The 25,295-nt window shown below is 46.3% G+C and overlaps 1 protein-coding gene across 1 annotated transcript in view; it reads left to right on the forward strand.

The window, feature by feature from the left end:
- Positions 1-25,295, forward strand: part of ZHX2 (zinc fingers and homeoboxes 2) — a 226,570-nt gene that overhangs the window by 78,922 nt on the left and 122,353 nt on the right. Inside the window, exon 2 of the mRNA XM_086966168.1 lies at positions 11,954-12,065. The gene's annotated coding sequence lies outside the window, so the exon portion shown is untranslated. The remainder of the gene's footprint in view (positions 1-11,953; positions 12,066-25,295) is intronic.

A 25,295-nucleotide genomic window follows, 5' to 3' on the forward strand; every position in this document is an offset into this window, starting at 1 on the left:
GCTCCTGTCCACGTGGCTCCTCTCTGCAGCTGCTCCGCCCATCTCCATGCACGTAGCGATCACAGAGAGGGGGCTCGAGTTACATTCCCCCAATATCGGCCGGCCTGCAGATGTCGTCACGTCACATCACGCGACACACCTACGTGTGGGTTGCGACACACTAACGTGTCGCGCCACACAGATTGGAAAGCTGTGATTTAGAGCAACCTGGAGATGACGAAAATCAAAGATTTTTTAACACCCTCATTGGCTAACAACTTACTGTTCTTGATGACAGCCCCTCTGTTAAGATTCCAGATGCGAGGATCTTCAGTTTTAATAGCATTGGTTAAAACTTTAATAACTTTGTGGGGTTTATGGAACAATCCAGATGCTTCCTCCCAAATGGCGCTCCAATCATAACATAATCCCCCACTTTAACAGGAGTGACCTTTACAGCTATCTTGAGATCAAATGACAATTTCCGTGCATTTATTTTACCATCCTCCTAGAGTTTCCAGTCGTCAGTGGGGTTAGGAACTCCTTTCTTAGAAATGGCCTCATGAACCCAAAAAGGTGCAATCAAAGTGTTCGCCCTCCTAACTTTGAGCAATTCAAAGGGAGTGCTTCCAGTTGTAGCATGGGGAGAGATCCTGTAAATTTTCACCTTTTTCAAGATTTCCTCTTTCCAGTCCAAGCTATCTTGTTTGGCCATGGCAAATGCCTCTTTCAAAACTCAGTTGAAGCGTTCCACCATACCATTGTTCTCGGGATGATATACACAATTTGTGTCTGATGGAACATTTAAGAAGAAATTCTTCCTTCTCTTTGGAGATTAATTGAGTACCATTGGCTGTCAGGATGACTCGAGGCAAGCCCTCCCTTCCAAACACTTCCCTGAGAAAATATATGATTTGTTTGGTGTCAATGCTTCTGGTGACTTCGATTTCTGACCACCTGGAATATAAGTCTATGAGAACTAAAACATAACTTTCACAACCATTACCTTGTATTGGCCCCAAAATATCAAATGCAAATTCCTGCCACGGTCCCTTAGAACGAGCTCTAACCACCATGGGTTGAACTCTGGGTTTAAGACATTTCTCACTCATGCAGCATGGTATACAATCTCTAATGAGTCGCTCCACTTGAAGATCCATACCTTGCCACCAATAGCTAAGTCTGAGTCTTTCTTTTGTTTTGGACATGCCTTGATGTCCTTTATGGGCTAAATGTAAAAGTTCCTGACGAAAAATGACAGGCGGAATCAATCTGGTTCCTCGAAAAAATAGACCTTCCCACTCCGACAACTCATCCTTCACATGCCAATATTTTGCACAATCCCCTTTCACCTTACTGTTCCAACTATCCTTGAGTAATAAAGCTAGGTCAAGACACACTTTATCTAAAGCACACTCTTGGTGCCATCTGCTTTCCTTCATACCATCACATTCAAGATTACAAACCCATTCATTATTGTCCTCATCAACAGAATCACTTTCATCATGTGAACAAGTCTAGAAAGTGCATCGGCTATGCTATTTTTACTTCCTGGAATATATGCAACTTCAAAATCATATCCTTGAAGTGCAACCACCCACGTGGAAATCCTACCAGAAATGGCATCAATACCTTTCTTATTGAAAACTTGGCATATAGGCTTGTGATCTGTCCGAACCACAAATGTCAAACCCCACAAAAGATTCTTAAGTTTTTTCACAGCCCAATGAACAGCTAAGGCCTCTTTCTATTACAGAATATCGTAACTCAGCCCCTCTAATGCGGTTCTGTGAAATACGCAATAGTCTGCACTGGAGTCTCACAGCCCCCAGAGACATGCAGCGAACGCTGATATAATTCAAGTAATGTAGGTGTGCGGCACAGACAATAGAGCCTGCACCGGAGTCTCACCGCCCACAGAGACGTGCAGCGTGCGCTCAAAGAGTTTAAATGATGCAAATCTTAATCAGACCTCACAAGAAGAGGTATAAACTGACAAAAGTTGTAAAGTTCTTGAGACCACCCGCATCAAAACCGCCCAACCAAAAGAGGTGAGGTGAGGTGAGGTAGGTGGTGAATGCTTTAAAAAGTTAAAGGTCAAGCTGTGAGAAGTTATTTTAAAATTGAGCAGAGCTGTCTAAGGAATCTTTATGAAAGTAGAAGTAACTTACATGAAGATTAAAGTCTTCGAAGTCTTTGGAAGGAAAGAGGGTAGCAAAGGCTTGAGAAATTTAGTCTTGAAGATGTTGAGACCCAAATTGTTCTTATCATGCTGATGCGTAGAGTTCAATCCGTAGTTCGTCGCCAGTGTAAAAATCAAGTAAATTACTTCAAGATTTGAAATAAAAAGAAGTTTAATGGAATAACGAAAGGTTCCATCCATCCATCCAGCAGCCTGTGCCAGGTACAACTGACACCCTCAACCTCCTGAGCCCTAACACCAGGTTCCATTATCATGGTGCTATTCAAGTATATACATAACAAGTACAGGTACAACATACAATGAATGAATAATAATAACATGGTATGATAATAACAATGAAGTGCAATACTACACCTTCAAAGGTTTTTGTCCCCCACAAAATTGCGCACCCATGTTGGCTGCTTTGGTCCCAGATTTGAATGCCACCCAGGACAACCCTAGACCTTTTTGAAATCTGGAGATTTGAGGGAACTTCATATGGGGCATAGAAATGCCTACATCATACCAGCTTTTCTAACTGACCCTTCCTGCTAACGTTAAAACTGGCTCATATTAATTTTTTTTCCATATTGACATGCAGTGATAATAAAACCAGTACTCCTCATTGACCTGGTATGCAGCATGGGCATGGACTAAATAAACACTGATATTCCTGTTGTGATTTTACTTTTATTGTGATTGATGTACTTATCTGATTGGTAAATTGCTAAAGATTTCTCTTCACTAAGTATTTACATCTCCTGCTTTTGTATAGCATTTGGTATGTTCTTGTCATAGCACATTCCATTGTCTGTCTTGGAGTGTCTGTGACAGTTGAACGGTCGGACTGCTGAGGTTTTGTTGTGGCTTGAGGTATCTTCAACCTCCACCAATGTCTTACTTTTATCAGTTCCACTTGCCAAATTGATTGGAAAAGATTGCCCTCATTATGCATGTGAAAAACATCATCTCATGTCATGCTCCCTTCCTAATGTTCGATTCTCTAGGTCCGAGAAACATTTTAGGTTTCGCCTGGTGATCCGCTGCGCAGCAGCGTTCGCGCAGACAAAATCTTTTGAGAACAGTATGTTGTTTATTCCCGCCTCTCTCTTCCATTGGCTAGCTCCATAAATGGAGGCTAGCCATTGGAAGAGAGATCTGTCCGTCATTGCACGAGGCGATTCGTGGGCGTTCCGGCTTTTTTTTCTTTTTTTTCCCCTCTCCGCCCCTTGTAGAACGTCATTGTGGCGGTGGGCGGGTGGTTTTTTTTCTTTCTCCAAGGTTTTTTATTTTCATTCCTCCGAAGATGGCGGCCGGGCAGTAGCTTACTTGGGAAGCTCCGCAGTGCCGTCTTGTTTTCCTGCTGGTTGGATCTTGCTGGGGCTGTGTGCCCTGGTGAGTTCCCTGTGTCTCTTGCCTTTTCGGAGAGTATCTTCTTTTGGCTGTCTATTGCAGTGTCTGGAGATTTCCCGCAGACAGTGTTGCACTCTTGAATTTTTGCACGGGTTGTCTTTTGCCGTCCCTCCTGCACAGCCTTCGTATATCTCTGCTGCTGATAGCTCTCCGTGGTTCACCCCTGTATGTCTCTCCGCCTCGTGTGCACCCGGCGGCGGCTGTCTCTCCCTCTCCTCTTTGTCCCTGAGCCGGTCTCTCAGACCCTCCCTCTCTCTCCACCCATTCATCACAGTCTCCCACAGCCCTCCCCCTCCTTGACTCCTCCTCCCACACTCTCTCCTCCCTCCATGGCTTCCTGACCCTGTGTCGTGCCGTTCCTTCCCTTCCCTCCCCCATCTACAGTAGCACACTGAAGGTATCCGTCTGTCTGTCTGACAAGCCCTGAGCCGGTTCCCCACGGCCTTGCATGCCCAGCTCCTCGGCGGGGGCGCTAGGGCTGTGACTGGTTTTGCACAATTCAGGGAAAGCCCCCACCGCCCCTCAAAGTTGCACAATTCAGGGAAAGCCCCCACCGCCCCTCAAAGTTGCCACAGATACATCTGCTGAATTAATTAATCTGGGTGCCCCCTGAAAGCAAGCTCACACATTTCCCATTCCCACCTGAAAATATGTCACACCAGGATTTTGCTTTACCTTCGGTACATGTAGACTTGTTTAATCTCAATAGAAAATCAGGGCTACAGGTCCCAGAATGCAAAGTACAACCCGAGGACTGGGTGAATGACGCATTGTTATGGGAAACTAGAGCCCTGCTTGGAGGGTGAGTATGAAACCACTCCAGCCGCAGGAGATTCCCTTTTCCATATTCAGCTGTGGTGCAAAGCTCACACACTGGCTCTTTCAAAATGGCCCATCAGGCAGTGATAAGACTGGTCGAATGGCCAGACCAACACTGGACACCTGCCAAATGGGAGGTGAGTTGAAAGGGGCTGTCTTGTAAGAGGATGTGGCATAACGGCTAGAGCGGCCGACCTTACAGCTGGGGCACCGGGGTCGAGCCGAGGCAGGGACGCTCAAATATTCTTTGATCTGGCCAAATCATTTAATCTTCCAGCGCCTAGAAACGAATATGTCCGTCTGCAATGCAACGTGTGCTCAAGTAAAGCGCTCTGATACCTTCGGGTCGAGTTCGCGCTATAAAAAACTGGAAAAAAGCAAAGCTAGGAAATTGTTTTTTTGTCGCATTTTTTCTGAGATGAAACATTAATATCAAAAATGAATTAGAATGTGTTTTTTTATGTGTTAGTACGCGGTAAAAACGGTGCCTAACGGAAGCATATTTTTTTTTAATTCTAAAGCGAACCAATATTCTCATAGTCCCGCGCAGTGCTTTCAGGGCCCTGGAGCCGGACAGTTTCGATATCGGAGCCTCGACCCTTTACCTCATTCATGAAAGCGGCCCTCCCTGGGCACAGCGGTTCCCCTGGGCATCAGTGTTCTGCTCAGGTCAAAACTTCAGTTATTTATTCGACCCTACCCACACCCACTCCTTACAGGAGGAACAAAGAGACGAAAATATATTTTCTGAAGAGAGGTGGGCGCAGCGGAACAGGTGCATTGTTACTAGGTCACTGATTGTCCTGTCGGAGCGCGCGCCTTTTGAGGCTGCGTTAGGGAGCTGGAATGGAGCTGCCCATCGCAATCGCAGGGGAATTCACGCATCATCCTCCTGTTCGGTAAAAACCTTTGGCACCCTCTAAAAGCCTTGGCTCCGTTCTACGGGATGTCCGAATGGCAGTAAGTACTCACTTCTCTTCCCTTTCGCAATTCTCTCTGGGACTCGTGTGTTTTTTAAAATTGTATTTTTGATTTTGTTAGAATGCCACGTTTCGTGACGAGAGCACTTTAGGGTTAGTGGCCTCCTATAGCACGGTTAGGAGGACGAGGGGTCAGATGATCCCAAAATATTGTTGACTGGCGCTGTTTCGTGTCCTTGTTGATAAGTTAAAACATTGCTTGTTCCAAACATCTTTCACCACCATATTATGAAAATAGGATTCTGAAGGTGTTGTGTTTTACAGTGTTTGTGCATATTTGTTGTGTGGCGTCTTGTGAAAATGTGTGCTGTTGTGTTTTTATGTGCTGCTTTTTTGTGATGTAAAATATAGGGGCATATTCACACAGAAATGACGCAGCTAGGCGCTGCAAGCAATTTAGAAGCGCTGTGATGCATCATTTAAAAAAAGCAGGGACACATCATATTCACAAGAATACAGTGCACCCTTGTGATTTCAGTTGTGCTGGTGCTAAAAAAGCAGTCTGTGGCTCGTGGGGGGGGGGGGTGGCTCTGGGTGTGTGTGTGTGGCTCTGTGTGTGGGGCTTGGGGGGGGGGGTGTGGCTGGCTCTGGGTGTGTGTGTGTGGCTGGCTCTGGGTGTGTGTGTGGCTGGCTCTGGGTGTGTGTGTGGCTGGCTCTGGGTGTGTGTGTGTGTGGCTGGCTCTGGGTGTGTGTGTGTGTGGCTGGCTCTGGGTGTGTGTGTGGTAGTAATTTCTGTCTGCTGAGCTCGTCCGTGGGGTACAATAGGTCTCACATTTGCGAGAGATTAAGCTAATGGCAATGTAAATGACAATGCCATTTATTTATCTGTTTTCAAAACCAACACAACAAATTTTGTCATTTACAATGCCAATAGCTCTAACTTTCCCAAAGGCGAAACCATTGCATTGTAAATGCTTGTTTACTCTGGATGCTGCGTGACCCCAAGGCCCACACACTATTAGGTAGCCACTATCTGGAGGAGTATGGGGATGCTGGCTCACTGTGTAGGTAGGGAGAGAACGAGGAGCACGTGCAGGCATTTCTTCTGAAATATTTATGCTCGAAGAATTCCAGAGCTAAACGTTCAATTTTGTGTGAAGTGTTAATTGGCAGACCACAGGATCCAAGTGCCATTCTTCTGCAGTAGCACGCTGCAGTGATGCATTTAAATTGGCGCACGCATGGGGGTGGTGTGGAGGGAGTTGAATCCTAACATCACTTGATGCAACTCTCTGGCAATATTTGTGCAGTATTTTTCTAATAGCAACTCTAAAGCACCACTCTATCAAACGAGTTTTCCCAAAACCTCCGTCTTAAAACATAGTTGACAATTGTCTTCTTGCAGTAGTACTGCTTTTGACGCTTGGCACTTACGCCCCCTAGTGACTTTTATTAAATATTCCTTGGACGCAAACGTGTTTCAAGTTTACATGTTCTTTGTGCTGCTGTTAAACTGGCTGTTTTATAGCATTGGTGTATAGCAGTAGCACTAGATATAAACATTCTCTTCAACAACTATACTCCGCTCCCAGTCGAGCACAAACTAGTCTGGGAATTTAATCTAAACAGCATCGCAGAAGACGACTTGTCTGAATCAGTTACAGAAGCGTGTTATCTTCCAAACTGGTCTAATGCGACAAATAATCTATTGAGCATGCTTTACTGAAAATGTTCAAGATGGCTTAAAAAAATCTATTCGAGATGGCAAAACTACGAAACTGAATTCAGACATGTGATATGCTGAGCAGAGGCACCGCGTCAACATCCACTAAGTTTCGTGCCATTCGGTTAATTTTTAAAGGGCTTTCTTCAGTTCGTCAGAGGGCATCTGTTTCAGACGGAAAGTACGACACTACTACAGCTTTTAAGTCTTCCCTTTTGATCCAATTTAAAATATTTTTCAATAAAATTCATATTCACATATCTGTTTACAGATAATTATATAAAACGTGTAGTGAAAATTAAACTTTATTTTAATCGCATTTACTAAATATATTTGAATATTGTCAATTTGATATATTTTCTGTAATTTAACATTTAATTTGAGATATTGTGCTGTAGTATTTTTTAAATTCAGTTCTGTTAATAGTTTTACGTGATTTAACATTCTTTTACAGTAAAATGTTTTAATAATTCTGAATACCTAAACTTAATTATTTTTCCCTATACTTTACCGTGGGGAGATCTCTAGTAACTTTACGTTAGTCTGAATCTAGTAGTAAATTTGCACTCAGCAATGGTCAGTAGCAAAAGAAATGTGTAAAGTTTTTACTAGATGCAGTCACCAGTTTAGACGTTATGCAAGACTACCACTACTGACAGTCACAACTGGTTCAACAAAGAACTATGATTGGCAGAAGGGCTGGCGGAGCACTTGTACAATGATTGAAATATCAGCGATGCTGATGGAGGGAAAGGGATGGCTTCAACTTTACCTCTAATTTGAGAATGATCCCAATCCAAGATGGTACTCCCTGGTGCTTACATTTTTTTTTCTTCAGTTTCTACTGTTGATTTACGAATATTCATTCAGCTTATTAAATGTTCCTATACACTTGATGTGACGGGCAGTAGACAATTGTTGTATTCTTAGTTCTTGAATATAGTCTTTGAGTTTTATAGTACCCTACAATGTATACAGTAAGAGTCCTGGTTGCCGAACTGTCAGAATTACTTTTTGGTGATTTTGGAGGGTTTGTGTGTAATGGGCTCTTGCAAACTTTTTTTTTTGGGGGGGGGGGGGGGTTCAAATCTGCTTTATTGTATAAGATGAATTGCGATACACAGCTTTTTGTGCCCACAACCCGGAGGCCGGCAGCAGAGTAGTATGGTCAGTACACAGCCATGTAACTGGCATCCCGGGGGCCCGGCGGCACGTCATACATACAGGTAAAGATAGTACCACAGCCGGTGTTGTAGGACAGGCAAGGATGAGCAGCAGTAGAACAGAGTTTTTTCGAGAAAAGTTTCTCTTCTTTTTTGTTGAAGGTCATAACAGTGAACAAAACACCCCAACTAGGCAGCAACTAAGAGGCAATTCACGGCTGTGTAGTAGGATAGGTGATGGTGTTCTGGCGTGGCAACCCAGGCAAGCAGAGGTGTGTATGATATCTTGTTTCCAGCACAGCTGCCCTAGCACAAAAAGAAACCAGCAAGGGCCGGACGTAATGAGGTGTACAAAGCCCTGGAGCGTCATCCGCAGAAGATGTAGGAGCATGCGGTGGGTATGGCACAGGGTATATATGTACAGAGAGGGGGGAGCGTCAGGCCAGCCAAGGCGGGACAATCTAAAATGTCGATTACCGCGTGGGGGCCCAGGGGGTGTGGAAAAGGGAGCCAATGTACCTAAGTAGTGACTGTGGTTAGGTCCAGAACATAAGACGGGGCTCTAAGTCGTGGCGAGTTGACTTTCCGACTGAGCGCTGTCGTCCGAGCGTGTGAGCAGATAGCGCACCAGCGGATCCCAGATGTCACTGGGACGACACGAGAGAGGCAGTAGTTCAGCTAAAGTAGTATGCTGATCTTGGCAGTATATCAGATCTGTAAGCTAGTCCTTGAATTTGGGCGCTCTTCCTCTGCCCCGTCGGCACGCGACTCGCCGTTTGGCTAAGAGTAGAGCAGTGTCAATGAATTTCCTGCAATCTCTAGGCAGCTGCATCGTGTACCCAAGGAGGGCTATCAAAGGGTCCGTGGGGACCGTCTCTCCCACCATCTCCGCAAGAGCCTCCGTCACCTGCCGCCAATAGCATGCCACCTGGGGACATTCCCATGCCAGATGAAGAAAATCGGCATGGTCGGCACAGCAGCGCTCGCATCGGTCCTCATCGGTCAGCCCAAATCTTCGTTTCCGCACCGGCGTGTAGTATACCCGCTGAAGGAATTTATAGTGGATGATTTTTAATCTACTACTGGCAGAGATGCGGGAAGTGAGTGCACAGCAATGGTGCCATTGCTCGTCTGATATTTCAGTGGCAAGCTCAGTAGACCAGCGCAACCGAGCACTGGATTCCGGCACTGGAGCAGCTCCTCGAAGTTGGCGGCAGAGTCCGGAGACCAAGTGTGCCCCGTCCTGCGAGCCCATTAGGAAGTGTAGCGGAGGTAGGACCTCGGGTTCGTCGGGATACTCGGGTAAGATGTCCCTCATCCCCGCACGCAAACGTATGTAATAAAAGAGCTCGAGGGGAGTACGCTCATGTGTTTTAAAGAACAGGTCTGCCGATTTGAAGTGACCGTCGGAGAACAAATCACCCCAGCAGGTGACATGGAGTTTAGCACAGAGGTTACGGAAACCCGGTTCCGACAAGAGGGTAAGCTTTGGGTGATAGGTAAGCGGCAACCTGGGCGAGTAGAGTAGTGGGCACGACAAGCTCTTAGTTATGCGGCGCCACGCATCCAAAGTGCAGGAAACCGAAGTATTCGGCGTGGTTATGTATGATTCAGGGCAGTGCATCAGCCCGTTGAGTGGGAGTGGGTGTACTATCCAGTCTTCTACCGCTATGTGCGGCATGAAGGGGGTAGGAGCCATCCAGTGGTAGGCGAAGTGTGCCTGTGCACACTGGTAGTGTGCCTCAAAATCAGGGACATCAAACCCCCCCCCCTGTCATAGGGGAGGGTCAGCGTTGACCACTTAAGCCGGGGGCTCTTGCCTCCCCAGAAAAGCCTGCGCAACTCCATCCGTAGCGTCTTGAAGAAGAAAGCGCCAGGGAAATAAGGAATGTTGAGGAAAAGATAGAGGAAGCGGGGTAATACCACCATTTTTATGAGCGAGGCCCTTCCGGCCATGGAAAGTGGCAGCGTGATCCATCTGTCTACGGAGGCAGTCAGTTTGGTTATGGCCACTCCGTAATTGGATCGCAATGTCTCGTCATTGTCACGAGAGATGCGTATTCCCAGATAGCGAAGATCTGAACGACACCACTCCAATGGGTAATCGAGAGGGAAGTCATTCACCGCATCTGTTAAGGGGAAAAATTGTGACTTGGACCAGTTGTTGTGGACTCCTGATACCCCGCCAAACATAACAAATTCTCGAAGTAGGGGATTGAGATGCGTCTCAGGATACTTAACGTACAGCGTGATGTCATCCGCATAAAGGGACACATCAATTTGACGCTGCAGGCCCTGCACTGCACCATTTCGATGCAGTTGACGCAGGCGACAGGCAAGAGGCTCAATCGCTATGGCAAATAACAGGGGAGAGAGTGGGCATCCCTGCCGGGTGCCTCTGGTGAGTGCGATAGGTTGTGACAGGCGACCATTAATTAGTACTTTTGCCGTGGGATTAGTATAGAGGAGGCGGACCCAAGATATAAACAATTTAGGGAACCCCATGCTGGCAAGAACCGAAAAGAGGTAAGGCCACTCGACCGAGTCGAATGCCTTGGTGGCATCGAGGAATACAGCTGCTACAGGTGTGTCAGGGTGAACCGTGCGGAGTAAAGAGAAGAGGGTGCGAAGGTTATGGGAAGTGGATCTGCCCGCTACAAAGCCAGATTGATCAGGCAGCACAAGTCTGGTCATTAATAGCGAGAGCCGGGTGGCCAGTACCTTAGCAAGTATTTTAACATCGCAGTTTAAGAGGGAGAGTGGACGGTAAGAGTCGCATGATGTGGGATCTTTATCTGGCTTTAAGAGGGAGGTGATCACTACCTCACGCATAGAACAGGGAAGCACCCCGTCAGAAAGGGATTCGGTAAACACCTCGCGGAGCACAGGGGCCATTATGTCGATGTAGGCCTTGTAAAACTCGGCAGGTATGCCATCAAGTCCCGGAGCCTTGCCATACTTGAGGAACATGATGGCCTCAACGTGGCAGTGCCCCCTTGCTGCCACTTGGTTGCAAGCCATTGGCTGTGAGCTGCTACTCTGCTGGGATTGCAGAAGCCCTCTGTAATGTACGGCGAGACGATCTTCCTGATTCTACTTAAATGCAGAGTTGAACTGCGAACATCTTTGTGATAATCTAATCTGCATTGTCTCTGCTGTCCTGGATATGCTTCCATTTGTTCTTAATCTGCCCGGAGTAGGACAAGAGTACGTGCAATCGCATCTCAAGATGGAAGATTTTTTGTTTTGAAAAAGGCACCCGCCTTCACTGTGTAGCTGTGTACTATTCATGATAATGGTAAGCACTAGGTGTGACAAATCCACCCCAAATCCACATCACCTGCTGTGCACGAGTCGCCGCTTGTCGGCGTCAGTTCCGCAGTTTTGAATTTTAATAATACATTTCACAGTTTTTGTGTGTTTGGTGAATGATTTCTTGGATGCTTTTGCTCATTCAGGGTTTTAGAGCTGCGTGCTTGTTAGCGTATGGGGTCGATTTTGGCCAAGGCTAACTGTTAACTGTCCTATATATTTGTCTATAATGAAACAATATTCTATTTTTTTAGACTTCTTGCTTGAGAGATTTGAAAAAAAATAGTCTTGGGTTTGTTTGATATACTAATCATTAAGTTGTTGTGTTTACTCCATTGATAGTAGTGTATTTTTATCATTCCCACTATAAAAGTATTTCTTTAAATTTACACTTGTTAAATACCAATTTGTTGTTTAAATTTCACTTTTCTATTTTCTTCAGGAAACTCCAACAACGCCTGTGTTTTTCCTCTGTGGTTTAATGGGTAACGCGGCAGACAAGAAATCTCAGCAATCTTCTTCAGGGTTATCTGCATGTGTTCTGTGATCTTGGGGTACGTTTATTAATTATACTCCCTGATTGTGCTGTAATGCTAGTTCTTGTTTGTTAATGTGGAAATAGTTGCATTGCACCAATATCAGTGGATAGAGCTCAGATGGCCTCCCCCTTTACGCAAGTGACTGCCTAGATATTGTGCAGTTTTATAGGTTCACTGAATATTGCTTTAGTTAAACATAAAATTAACGCATGATTTCCGATTGACCACATCTTGAAAGATTAGGGATTGTACATCATGATTTGTCGTTTTAGTGATTAAGGAATAGGTAGTAAAAAAAAAAAAAGAAAATTGAACATAAAGCTAATGGCTATTAAAATAGTGTCTTGGGTACCAGCTGGAGATTGAGGGATGGCGTTGTAGGTGGGGAAACATGAACTTGGCTATAACACAAGGAAGAATCATTGGTGACTTGATACTAGTGCAAACGGATGGGCCCAGCCCACGAGGCTCCTCAGTTTGAAGAAAATGTGAACCAATCCAGAAAAAGCAGTTACCTACATTTTTGTTTTTCTGGTCCTGCTCCCACTGGTGGCCAAACTGGCACGGAAAAAAAGAATAGCAACATCACACAATTGGCAGTGGATTATGACACAGATTCCTACCAAGAAACATTGTATGCTACTGCGGCGAGCCCTGAAGCAGTCTCCATATATTAGGCATGAAATGTTTTGTCTGAGGCTAATCCATGCATTACATACAACATGTATATCATATAAGAGAACTGTTGACTAACTGATTTAAAGATTAAAAATAAAAAGAATTGGAAAATCCAATCGTGGCTCTAAAATAGCTTATTCTGGACATTGTCTTTTGTTCTAGACAATTTTTCATATTGAGGGTAACCCCAAACTTGCGTAATGCAGAAATATAAGTCTCTGGGGCCTATCATAACATACTACCTCATTTATGGGGATAAATGATTTGTTTGCTTTCAGCTAGTGTTTTTTTTTATTTTTTATTTCTTGAGTGCTGTCTATTTGGCTTGATGTTCTCAGTGGCTCAGAACACTGCTCTGCACTCCTACATAATGGAGATATGAAATGATTGTTTTGCTGGCCCTGATCATTTAAGTAGTTAAATCATCAGCAATCAACTCCACCCTTCAGGGCTTCCACCAATCTTGGTTTAAATGGAGCTATTACATGCAAATTTTAGTTCCTCCACAATGTCCTTCACTCTCTCCAAGGGGTCAAGAAGGCGCCAAAAGATCCTTGTTGGCTAATGTACCATGGATGCAGTTTCCTTGCCTCTCTTGTGCATGCCTAAAGAAAGTGTGTTCAGGTAAAGCTGTTCACCTAGGCAATGCATCCTTCTCCAACTCGTTTTGCAGCTGCAGTGTGACACGTTCTCCTCCTGGGAGGTGGTAGAGTTGTGGGCACATTTGTCACTGAGCATTAGGAGGCGACTGTTTTACCCAGTAACTGAAGTGCTTTCATATGGTGTTACATCAAAGAAAGATACACATTCTCTTTAAAGATGGATTCGTATGGTAGTGCAGCTGAACGCATTTGTTGGCTTTGTTCTTAGGTTCATGTTGTGTCAAGAACCAAGTGCTAGTATAGCGATTTGAGTGTATGTATTAAGCATTCATGCAAAATGCTACTCGCAGCACGGTCCTGATCTAACCGTTTATCTGTGCATGTCGAATACTTTAGAGGTGCACCAGCCAGCTCAGAGTCTTTGCTTTTCCTACAGAACTGTTTTGTTTAAATGTGAATAGAGGCAGGCTCGTTCAGGGCATGGTGCCTGTCAGTATTTGTCAGCCATTCTTCAAGTCACCGGTGCAGGCTTTGGCCTAGTTTGTGGATTATCTTCTGCCTCAATAAATCTTATTCCTGGAGCAGAAGCACGACAGCATTAAATTCTTGATTATAGTGACTAACTTTCTATTGTATGTAACACCCGTGATCTATTATGTTGTTGTTGATCCCGCAAGACCATTGGGCACTCTAACTAACCCTAGTAAAAGTTGAATTGGTAACCCAGTGTTTAGGCACCAGATTGGTGTCCTGCTTGGATGGGGATTGTTCTTATATCTGTCCTGGGGAGTGGGAGTTAGGCTTCAAGTTTTTGTTTCGAGTTACAGTTAGAGATCTGGTGTGCCTAGCAGACTGGGGTGGATATTGTCGAGAAGGAGGGACAAGGGGAGATATTTAATCAAAAACCACTAGTAAGCAGGAACAAAAACAGCAGATAAGCACCAAGTCCATCATAGAATATAAATTATCTCCTGGAATGTCAGACGACCTAAAGTATATGTTTATTTGGCACGGAGGGGGGTACAGATTGCATTACTGCAGGAGACACACCTTAAAGCCAAGGAGGGGGCAGCACTCCAACGCAGATGGCATGGGCAAAGCCTATTATACGGACTACTCCACCTTTGCAAGGGGTGCTAATATAGATTAAATCAGGGTTACTGTTTCAATGTACTGGACACCTGACTGATCCTGCGGAATGCTATATGGTGGTGTATGGTAAGCTGGATGGGGGGGGTGTTACTATAGGGAGCATTTACGGGCCCAACGTAGATCAGACCTCGTTCCTGGCGGCTCGATCTAGGACATCGGCGCCACACCTAGTGAGATCGGTAATCCTGGGAGGCGACTAGAACTGTGTAGCGTATGTAGATCTGGATCGCTTGCACCCACCACTGAGGGACTCGCCAGTTAGCAGATCAGCTAAGGCTCTGAAAGAATGGCAATCCCAGAGGAGACTAGTAGGTTCATAGCGAGTACTTCACCCAGGGGAAAGTGAGTACTAGTTTCTCTTACACCTACATGACCTGCATGCGAGACCAGACGCCATACTCCGTCCATAAGTTACCCACAAACTAGTTGCATTTAGTGAGTACTTAGCCAGGACGATCTCGGACCACAGTCCCCTGCTGTTAGAATTGAAATGGACGACGCCCGCTCTAGCATACCTACATGGCGACTGAAACCAGAGTCCTTAGAAGACCCTGTTTTTCAGCCTTCACACAGTCATACTGCCATTATCCAGTATTTTGAGGAGAACGAAGGAACGGGATCGGGCCCGCAAATAGTTTGGAACACCTTCAAGGCAGTAATCAGGGGCAGATATATCTCGGAGACGGTGGGAATTAGGGGGACCCTGCTAAAAGACATTGGCCGCGAAACAACTACGAGAGGTAGAGCAGCGCAGGCCCGAACATAGAGAGGTGCGAGAGTTTTACTAGAAGCCAAAGAGAAGGTAGCCAAACCAGTCCAAAGACTGAGGTGCATTGATTATAGAAATGACATGATCAGAACACACAATGAGAGGAACCGTGCTGGGGCACTGCTGGCGTGGTTCGCTAACCCCGCCAAGAGAGGCTCATTAATATTAGAGCTCAGGGATGAACATACCTCCACGATCTGCCCGCAACAAGACCTACATCGAGCTTTTTACGATTATTATACTGAACTCTACTGAAGCAAAGCGACCTGCACAGGAGAAGACGTAGACGTATTCCTGCAACCTATAATCTTGCTGACTGTAACGGTAGAAGAAGCAGACCTACTAGGAGAGGACATTGAGATCATCGAGATTAGAGCTGCTGTTAAAGCTATGGCTAGAAACAAGTCCTGGATTCAGACGGGCTACCAGTGGTATTCTACTATACCTATATAAAGGAGGTAGGGCCCGATTAGTGCCTCTATATTAAACGGTGAGAGATGAGCGCAGGCTTCCTAGGACCACGCGGGAGGCACTGGTGCTGTCCCTCCTGAAACCAGAAACGCCAGCAGATGACAAAACGGCCTGTATGCCATTATCAATGCTCAACCTGGATTATAAGGTCCTAAGTAAGATATTGGCCATGCAGCTTCTTTCACATATGGCGACCCTTGTCCACCGGGATCAGGCAGGATATATTCTTGGTATCAATGCGGCCATTAACGTGGGGCGACTCCCACGACTACTGGAAGCAGATTCATATAACACTGAAGAAGTGTAATATTTGCGGTGGACATTGAAAATGCACTTGATAGTCTGAGATGGTCTTACCTTTACAGCGTAATGAGAAGATTTGGACTGGGGGCCGGTTTTGTGGCCTGGACCAAATTACGGTACACCGAATTGCTGGCTAGAATGCAGACCGGGAATACGATCTCAGATAGCTATCAGGTGGGCAGGGGCACTAGACTACGGTGCCCCCTGTCGCCGCTCCTATTTGTATTAACAATGGAACCTTTGGAGTGTCACTCAAGGGCTGGGACCTTTTATGGGTGCCTGCAAACTTGGAACGAACAGCACTACATTGCGCTGTATGCAGACGACTCACTGATGTTCATGCGATCCGTGGGGGACGACCTTGCAAGAGCGAGGGAAATCCTCACGCAACTTGGGAGAGTATCGGGCCTACAGGTCCATTGGAAGAAGTCATGCCTATTTCCGACTAGTAGAGAGATCGGACATAGGACAAGACATAGAGCGGGAGCCCAGGTGTCTTCAGAATCTAGGAGTGATAATTTTCATACAGCTTTAGATAGACTAGAACGTAACGTGGGTACGGCAATACAGGGATTGAAGGCAAGCATGGAGTTCTGGGCATCTCTGCTGCTGTCTGTGATAGGCAAGGTAGCCCTTTTGAAGATAATGGTACTACCACACCTACTGTATCTCTTTGTCGTCCTTCTGATATGAATCCAAACATGCATATTCTTAGAACTCCGATCTCTGATAATAGGGTATTTATGGGGGACAGGCAGACGCAGGGTAGCAGGGTCTATGACGCAGAGACCGGCAATAGGGGGTGGGCTTGCCCTGCCAGACTTTGAAAATTACTACCTAGCGGCCCAGCTCCTATGATGTTAGGAAGTGGATAGTGAACAGAATACAGAGAGTTTAGGCCCCTTTATACCAGATTTATGTTGGTTGGCCTGAGTTGTGTTGCGGATGGCCAGCCTGAGATCAGGAGATACTCCTGAATTTCAAGTGCTGGACTGGGAGCGTACAGAGAACACACATCTAACAACCATATGCCTCAGATATCCCTCAAGTTCCTTGCTGAGTTCCCCTACGGAGCCACCTGGAGAGGTCTGAGAGAGTGGACAGCAGCTGGCGCATCTAGCATGGGGGCCCTATAGGAGGATCTAACAGGAAAATAGGATGTCAATATATTGTGACATCCTCCGGGGTGTTCAAAACGGTCACTTGGGTTAACATCTTTTACCACTACTCTGGAACATCGCAAGCAATTACAATGCAGTTGTTACAATGACCGCGTTGTAACAATGCATACAATTACTCCACAAGTTGGAACAACGACTTGCGGAGGGGTCAGAAGGTGTTTGATTTAGAATTCAACATTTTCCCTACTGTTGCACAGACGGAGTTGGAATAGTAACTTATACTATTCCAACATCCAGCGCCCGCCCCCGCCTCTTTCAGATGCTCCCCCTATGGCCTCCCACAGGTTGGCTAAATCGATTACAGTCTGAGCTCTCTTTATATGGCAGGGTCGTAAACCGCGAATGAAGAAACTCATCAGCACCCTCCCGCCTAACAAAGGTGGACTTGGGATTCCTGATATCCAACTCTATTACAAAGCTGCTCAACTACGGCATCTGGTGGAATGGAGCTGCACTGGGTCAGAAACATTGGCTGATCCAGGACCGAGCTGTAGCCAGCATATCACTCAGGAAGATACCCTTCCTTAAGAAGCAGCATAGACCCCCCGCCCCCCCCCCCCAACCTCTACGCCCTTCACATTACACGCACCATTTTAACAACAATGGGACAAGAACAGAAGACACAAGCTGACTACCTTCCGCTCTCCTCCCACTCCCCTTTTCGACAATCGAGACTTTAGCATAGGGATAGGTGAGACTTCCTTCACCCCCTGGCGTACATTGCCGAGCATTGGGTCACTTATTTGTTGTACAGGGTGTGATCTCCTTCCCTCAGCTTAGATCAGACTATGGACTGCCCAAAATTGATCTCGGACCTCTATAAGATGCGCTCACTCGCTGCACGCATATAATGCAAGCTGGGAGAGGAATCTAGGATGCAAACTCAGCAGCAAAGAATGGGAGGGAGTATACTACAGGGCGCAGCACATGGCAAGCAATATGGGCCTTACAGAAACACTAACCAAATTAGCCACCTACTGGTACTACACCCCACCCCAGAATGCATACACCGAGTAGACCCCACACAAAGCTCGGAGTGCTGGAGGGGGTGTGGGAAAACTGTAACGTTGGTTCACCTCATGTGGGAATGTGAGCATATACAACAGTATTGGTCTCAGATCCTAGATGAAATTGATAAACCCCTTGAACGGAGCTCCCCAGATACCCTGCCTACGTTCAATTGTTTTTGAAAGTTTATTTATTTTGAAAGTTTTATATAGCGCGAACAAGATCTTTGCAGATATCAGAGCGTTTTACAGGACAAGGGGGTGATAGAGTAATAGAATGTAATAGTTGAGGTAGTTAGGTACAAGGTGCATAGTTACATAGGTAGGTCAAAAATACAAGAGGTAGGTCACAGGTAAGGTAGTGTCAGTACAAGGTGCATAGTCAAACAGTTGCGCCAATAATATAAAAGTACAAAAATAAGGAGCATATACTTGTTTAAGCGTGCTTAAAATGCTTTTGGAGATAGCAAAAAGGTAGGTATAGTTGAGGTAGGTGAGTGCAGGGTGTATAGTCACACAGGAGCATCAGTAGTACAAGAGTAGGGATAGTTGAGGTGGTGTAGGTACAGTGTGCAGTCAGACAGGTGCGTCTTCAATATAGAAATATACAAAGAGGGAACGTATACAGTCAGATAAGTCGATAATACAAGTAATACAAATAGACCAAGGGGTCAGGCAGGTAGTACAGAGCGGATTCATGAGAAATAGAGAATAATAGATCATGTGTATTTAGCCATGAGGATCGCTTTTACTTCTTTCTTAAAAAGTTTGTTGGAGGAGATGAGCCTGGTTTCAGGAGTTCCAGATCCTGGGTGCCATTCCTGAAAAGGAGCGTTTATAGGTTTTTTCCTTCCGAAATCTTCGAGGCTTCAGCAGAAGATTGTTTGTGCTTCTAGTAGTTCTAGAGCCACCAGAAATTGACAGCTTTTGAGTGAGGTAGGCAGGTGAGTTCATGTGTACAGCCTTGTGCGTCATGCAGACGATTTTCAGATGTATTCTGGCTTCAAAAGGTAGCCAGTTCAGGGATTTAAAGTCAGGGGAAATACGCAAGTGTTTTTTTGAGCCAGTGATGAGTCTCGCTGCAGCGTTAAGGGACGCTCTTAGGGGTGCTGTTGTAGTTAGGGGGAGCCCGCAGAGGGCGGTGCTACCGTATTCTATGTGCGGGATGACTATAGATTGTACTGCAGTTTGGAAGTCTTTGGCTGGAAGGAAGGGTTTAAGTTTTCTCAAGGTATTGATTTGGAAGTTCGCTCCTTTGGTTGCGTTGCTGATGTGCTGCTGCATGTTGAGATTGGCGTCAAGTGTTATGCCTAAAGATTTTGCTGAATCTACAATGGTAGGTTGTACATTTAGAGCCGTTAAGTGCTTAAGCCATGTTTGAGCCGTAGAGATTTTTGTGGGAGGTGAGATCAGGAGGAACTCAGTCTTCAGCGCATTGAGTTTGAGGTGATTCTCGGCAAGCCAGGATTGGGTGTTTCTGATCGTGGTGTTCAGAAGCATGATGTCCTTGGGAGATTGTATTTTGAGATAAAGTTGGGTGTCGTCGGCATACATGTGAAAGTGAACATTGGATGTTTGTAGCAAAGTAGTGAGAGGTTCCATAACTAGGTTGAACAGTGTTGGGGAGAGGGAGGATCCTCGAGGGACGCCTAGCGATACAGGTACCGGAGAGGACATCAAGTTGTTGCTTTTGAATCTTAGTGACCGGTTGTGTAGAAAGGAGGTGAACCACTTGAGAACAGTCCCAGATATGCCCATTCTTGTGTTTAATAGTTCGAGTAGGTTCTCATGTTTAACTGTGTGGAATACTGAGGAGAGATCAAGAAGAATGAGGAGGCAGGTATCGTTTTGGTCTAGGATTTGGAGGGCGTCGTCAACTATGTGAGTCATGGCAGTTTCGGTAATGTGCCCTGCTCGGAAGCCTGATTGATGAGCGTTGAGGAGATCAAACTTATCTATGTGTTTAGTTAGTTGTAGCTGTACGCATTTTTCCAACAGTTTAGCGAGAGTGGGAATATTTGTAATAGGGCGGTAATTGTTTAGATCAGAGGGGTCTGCTGTTGGTTTATTTAGTAGCGGTGTGACTTGTCCGACTTTGAGGGCGTTAGGGATGGATCCTTGTTGAAGAGAGCTATTGATAATCTTAGTCCAGAGTGGGAGGAGCAAAGGGGTAAAGTCTTTTACAGCGTTAGCAGGAAAGGGGTCAGTGAGGTGATTGGATGGTTTCAGGGTGCTGAGCAATCTGCCAATTTCTTCTTCGGAGTAGGTGCCAAAGGATGACCATGTAGCATTGTTCTTTGGTTCAGATGCTGCTGTGTGTTGGGGGTTGGAGTAAAGGATTGCGTCATTGAGGAGATCGCTTCTTATGTTGTCGTTTTTTTGGTTAAAGAAAGCAGAGAAGTCTTCACAGGAAGGTGTAACGCCCATGGTGCTGAGTGTCTGGGGTTGTTCTTTGGATTGCGTTCTGATCAGCTCAAACAATTTTCTTGGGCGGTTTTTTGCTTGGGTGAGCTGGAGGCTGAAGAAATCTCTTTTTGAGCGTTTTATTTTCCTGAAGTAGGCGTTTCTCTGTTTCTTCAGGGTTTTTAGGTGCAGTGCAGAGGGGGCTGACATCCAGGTGCGCCTTGCCATTCGCATGGCCCGTCTATCATCATTGAGGCTCCCGTCATACCATGGGTTGGAGATCTTGGACGAAACTCTTTTCAGTTGCATGGGTGCAGCCTCATTGATTATTGTGGACATAGCATTGAGATAGTGGTCAGTCAGGAGTTGAACGTCCGTAGCGCCAGAAGGGGGAAGTAGGAGATTGCAGCTGTTAGGCGGTAAGGAGTTTGGGTTGAGTTTCTTCATGTCTCTTTTCCAGACTTTGGGCTTAGAAGGTTGAACTGGGTTAAGTTTAATTTTTTCATTGATAAGGAAGGAGACCATATGATGATCTGACCAGTCACAAGGTTGGATTGACTCAAGTTGAATAGCGTCCTTTGGAGATGATAAGGTCGAGGATAGAACCTTTCTCATGTGTCGGGCTATTGCATATTTGGGTGAGATCAAGGGCGTTGAGGAAGCTTTTGAGGCTATTTACCACTGTCACTGCTGTCATTTCAATGGAGATTGTAGTCGCCAAGGAAAATGTGGGTGTTTTGCCGTCCTGAGTTGGTTGAGATTGTGTCCATGAGTTGTTGGAAGAAGGAGAGCTTGTCCCCAGGTGGGTGGTATATGATGTGTAGTGAGCATACCGGTTTGCTTTCGCTGATGACATCCAGGCAGAGGTATTCACAGGAAGTCAGAGAGGGGGCGGACGCTTTAATAACTGAGAGGTTGCTTCTGTAGATACAGGCAATTCCACCGCCTGTCTTTTTGGTCTTGTCAAGTCTAATGATACAGTAGTTGGGGGGGACTAGGATATCCATGATGGGTGTAGACGAATCAGACAACCATGTTTCAGTCAGAATGGCTAGATCCGGTTCCAGAGAAATGATGAGATCGGCGACCCCCGCGGAATGTCTTTGGGCCGATCTGCAATTGAGAAGTATGCATTTGAGGCTAGGGGTGCAGAGGGTGGAGGAAGGTTCTATAGTGAGGGGTACATTTGTGAGGTTGTTGGGGACGGCGCCTCTGCTGTTATCCTTTTGGTGCCTGAAGGGGTTAGAGATAATCGTTGGGATGGACAGATGGTTGGTGGCTAGGCGATTTTGGGGAGCCGGGACGTAAGAGTAGAGAAGGGTGTGTATGTCATGGTCTGAGATCGTATTGGTAGTGCGTCTGGGGCAATTGGTGGTATTGCGAGAGGGGATAGAGGTCCAGTGTGGGGAGTGTTGTGTGGTAAGGCGAGTAGGAGGTGAGGGGGAAGTGTTATTAGGTGTAAAGGTGGTGGTGGGAAGGGGGTGTCTGGGGTGTGTGATGAGCAACTCTTTGATGGAGTGTAGTTCTTCTTTCATTTGGAGGAGGGTGGACATAATCATGTCCAGCGTGGTGTTGGGGAGAGGTACTGGCGGTGCACAGGCGTATAGGTTGCTGGAGAAGGGGGGGGATCGAGGTGGAGCTGGTGAAGGGGTTGGAAGTGTTAGAGAGAGGATTGGTGTTAGGGTTGGTGTTGGCGTTATTGGGAAGGGCATCAGTGCTAGGAGGGGAAGGGTAAATGGGGGCGGTGTGGAGGCTGGCGGTTGCGGGGGTGGAGGTGGGATAGTGGGGAGTGAGAGTGGGGGGTGAGAGGTTGAAGGAGGGGCGAAGGCTAGGCGTGACGGGAGTGCTAAGTGTGGGGGGTGAGATAGGCGGAGAGAGGGTCGTGTTGTGTGGGGTGCAGTTGGGGGAGGAGGGGTGTTCTGAGAAGATTGGTGTGAAGGACGGGACAGGAGTGCAAAGTGTGTGGGGGGATATGGGAAGATGAGCGGAGGTACGAGGGTGGGTAGGGGGAAGGGGGAGCGGGTGGTGTATGAGGGGGCGAGATCTATGTCTGTGATTGAGGGGTGGGGAGGGGTAGCTGCAGCAGGTGGGTAATTGACTATGGTGCTGGGCGTGAAGGTGAGGTGAGTGTCTTTCTGGTGCTGAACTGGGTTAGGAGGGTTAAGGGTGGGTGCTGTGACGTCAGGGGTGGTAGGACTGGGGGTGATATGAGTGTAAGTCCGAGGATTGGATAGATGCTCTTTCAAAGTGGGGAACAGGTTGTCAAGTAGTTCCAGGTTCCTGTCTGTCGATTGAATTAGGACAATCCCGTTATTGTAAATAGTGATGGTGGTTCTGCCTGGGAAGAGTTGGGATGGTGTGATGGAGAGTGTTAGGCCATGGGCGGATTTCCTGGTGGTGGAAACGGTGAGTAGGGTGAGGAACGCTTTTTTCCATTGGGCTCTGCGTGTGGTGTGGAAGATATCGGTGTTCAAGGGTCCATTGACCGATGAGACGTAGGTGTCGGTAAAGGGAGTTTCTGGGTGGGACCTAAGGAAGTCGTGTTTATAGCGTTTAGCGGCTTTTTTGGTGAGCACGGGTGGGTAGTTGATTTTATATGTGTGCTTGCCGATGGGATCCATGTTGGTATGGCAGTATGGGTAGTGCGGGAGGGTGAACAATAATGATGTGCAGGAGCAAGTAGCAAATGCAAACACAACAGGTTACATTGGTCAAAAATGGCACTAGCGGGCAAAGGTGACACTAGTGAGCAACCAGCATATAAGAGGTAGCAATCGGTGCATTACAGGAGAGAAAAGTGAAGTGGGTGCAGGTTGCATAAATGTGCTGAATGCAAGATACCAATGCAAACAACAAGTTACATGGATCAAAAGTGACCCTAGGGAGCAAAAGTGACACTAGTGAGCGACCAAAATATATGAGGTAGCAGTCGGTGAATTACAGGAGAGAAAAGTGAAAAATGGGTGCAGGTTGCAGAATTGTGCAAAGTAGTGCAGAATACAATTGGAAGTATAGTTCTGATAAAATATAAGAACAGAATACAAATGCAAACAATCTGTTACATGATACAGATAGGTGTGTACCAAAATACAGTAGTTGAACTTAGTCTAAAGTGGTGAGTTCTTAGTGTCAGTTCAGATAGTGAGAATGAATGAACAGCCCAGCGACAATGACTAGTCCAAGATGGCCACCCGAGAGAGAGGCTGGACAAAAATGGCCGCCACATAGGGGAGAAAGACAGTAGTCCTCTGTTAATTGTAGTTGCTTTGTGTGCAGGGAGGGCAGTTTCACTTTCATGCTAGCCCAGTTTCTAAATTGCTGTGAGGGAGTCTTATCTTGAAGGAGCCTCGTGGGCATCTGGAGGCACAGGAGGGGATTTATTGCCTTAGTTTTTAGACCCCCGCCATTTTGAACACTGGAGTTTTAAAATGAGTACAGGCGAATTGAAGTAAATACCTTTTTTGCGATAATACTGTGATTAGCTCTCGCGGGTCCGCTGCGAGAGATTGTGACACCCCTGTGTCTGCATCGGAATAGGAGGGAGGGAGGCGGGTGGGGCGTCCTCAGCCGCCTGTGACCTCCGCGAGGTCTTGTGAGTGCGGAATCCCATAATATACCCTCTCGGGTCCAGAAGAGGGCGCCAGATAGCGATAGGTACTGCCACACAAAACATCCAACTTCACTGGAAGACCCCTCTGATTCCCTCTCACACGGGTTGACTCCAGCGCTGGTGGCACATACTGGGGATGGAGAAGGTACCTCTTACACTGGCAGGGAAAGGCTCGACATTTGGAGAGCTCTGGCAACCACTCTTAGCCATCCTGGTCCGGGAGCTTGTGCCCCAGGTACCTGAGCCTCTTACGGATCGCCACACCAGACGGTACCACTCAGAGACTCATCATAACATTGAATACTCTGCACCCAAACAATATTCTTGCAGTGGATGGGGGGGCGCGAATTGCTATTTCTTATGTTAGTTCTTCATTTTTTACATCTTCAGTTTGTAATATGTGCCAAGTCACCTGCCTAGGCTCTGCATAGCTCATGATCTAATGTTTCTCGCATGGCACATTGCTACATTGGCTGTTAACCCAATGTAAAGTTTTAAACCTAAAGATGCCAGACGAGGTCGGTGTTCCCTTAAGGCGGCCAGAGCCTGGGAAGCATTAGTGGGAGAATTAAAACAACCACAAGGTTCATTGCTGTAAGAGATCCCACATACTCCCGGAGTGCACAGACTGTACCCTTAAACGGGTAAATCTCAGGAGTATTATGAGCCAGTGACCCTCCTCAAGTGCTCACTGCTGGAAACTCCCCGGAATTGAGCGGTAGGGTTGTTGTGAATCCTTGCCCGCTGCCTTCTAGACCCCAGGGTAGGGGAAGCAATTGGCTGCCGTAATGTGATTTCAAACACACAGCCATAGCAAGTCAGGAAGACTGGGTGGGGGGGTGGTTGTTCATAATAAGAAGACCAGAAATTTGTAGTCCAAGACCTAGAACACACGGAAGGAGGATACATTTACTGTGCAACAATATACATTTATTAGCTTGACTATTGTATAATGTGTAGTCTTATTATTTAGTAACAGGGTGAATGGGGAACCTATGGGAGGTTAGTCCATACAACCTACTTGTTGACATTGAATTGAACATGTACTAGCAATTTTTATTGCTGGACA

The sequence above is a fragment of the Lissotriton vulgaris genome, chromosome 4_1, assembly GCF_964263255.1.
Source record: "Lissotriton vulgaris chromosome 4_1, aLisVul1.2, whole genome shotgun sequence".
Lineage (NCBI taxonomy): Eukaryota > Metazoa > Chordata > Amphibia > Caudata > Salamandridae > Lissotriton > Lissotriton vulgaris.